The 1534-nt window shown below is 56.8% G+C and overlaps 1 non-coding gene across 1 annotated transcript; it reads right to left on the bottom strand.

Moving 5' to 3' along the window:
- Positions 1–1461: 1461 nt before the first annotated feature.
- On the bottom strand, positions 1462–1534 carry TRNAT-UGU (transfer RNA threonine (anticodon UGU)). The gene has a single exon. It is a non-coding gene; the product is annotated as a tRNA-Thr (tRNA).

Genomic DNA, 1534 nt, shown 5'->3' with positions numbered 1-1534 from the left:
GGCACAGCATAGGGAACATAGTCCATGATATTGTAATAGTGTTGTATGTATGGTGACAGATGGTAGCTACTCTTGGGCGGAGCACAGCACAGAGAAGGTGAATCACTTGTGCACCTGAACGGAACAACATGTGCCAACTATACTCAAACAAAAATTAAAAAAAAAAAAGAAAAAAACAATCCCTTGCTCTTGTGGACTTTAACATTAGGTTGGGGAGATACTTAATTCCACCTCAACCACTGCCATTCTTCACTTTTTCGCCCAACACAGTGCTGGCTCTGGGAGACCCACAGATGAAGGAGACTCTGGCCACCGGTTTACCTGGTGTGAGCGCAGGTTAAGAATTCACTTGAACTTTAGGTCACAGGACTCTGGCTCTCTAAACCTGCACCACCTAACAGAAACACACGGGAGCTGCAACCGGGGGGAATTACAAATTTTCTAGTAGCCACGTTAAGAAAAATAAGTAAAGTTAATGTAATTACGTATTTTATTTCATCCGGTATTGTTTCAACACGCCAGCAATCAAAAATTAACTGATGGGAGAACTTACGTTCTCTTTTTGGTACTAAATTTTCTATACCCGAGTGTACTGTACTCTTTCAACAACCCAATCGACGCCGACCACATTTCGGACCCTCGGCGTCCACGGGGGCTAGCGGCTACTTTGCAGCTAGTCCGATCTCAGCCCCAGCCCGGAAACATGGGACCAGAAAGCCGGGGCGGGGAAATTCCGCGTACTCGGGAAGGACTCCCGCCGCTGCCCAGGCGGGCTCCCCCAGCAGCCCCGGGCGGTTTAGTTCCGGGAGCCGCTCCCCCTCCCTCCGCGGGGGCAGGCGCGCGGAGCCGGGCCGGGCGCGGGGGCGCGGCTGCCACGTGGCGGCCACAGCGCGCGCTTGCGCCCCGGCCACGCTGGCCGCGTTCGGGCCGGGCGGGGCGGGCGGCGGGACGCGCGCTCGCCGGTCTCCCGGGAGGCGAGCGGGAACCGGCGCGGCAGCGCCGCCCGCCGGCCGCTCGGCGTCACCGCGGGCGCGGCTCCGGCTCCGCCCCCGCCCCCGCCCGCAGGCCGCGTCCCGGGCCCGCCCCGCCCCGCCCGCGGCCCCTTGAACCCGCCGCCGCCGCCCCTCCCCCCTCCAGCTTCTCCTAACGCGCGGCTGGTTCTCGGCTTGCGGGGCGTTGAAAATGAGTCCGTGGAGCCTCGTGTCTCCTGCTCTGGGGTCGCCGAGGACGGCTTTTTTTTTTTTTTTTTTCTTTTTTCTTTTTCCTGCTCTTCGTGTCGGGCCAGGATTTTCTCTTCCGGGTCGCCTCTAAAGCACCTTAAGGACGCCCATCATTTGCATTTCAGGAAGAGTCATTTTTAATCCTCCAGAAGTAACGTTTTCAGAAACCGCTCTTCCATTTTGGAGTTTCTAGTCCGTGAAGGGGAGGATTTAAAAAAAAAAAAAAGTAGAAGTTGACAAGAGGCCCCAGCGAGGATCGAACTCGCGACCCCTGGTTTACAAGACCAGTGCTCTAACCACTGAGCTATGGAGCC

The sequence above is a fragment of the Neofelis nebulosa genome, chromosome 15 (assembly GCF_028018385.1).
Source record: "Neofelis nebulosa isolate mNeoNeb1 chromosome 15, mNeoNeb1.pri, whole genome shotgun sequence".
Classification (NCBI taxonomy): domain Eukaryota; kingdom Metazoa; phylum Chordata; class Mammalia; order Carnivora; family Felidae; genus Neofelis; species Neofelis nebulosa.
This window is presented reverse-complemented; position numbering and strand designations above follow the sequence as displayed.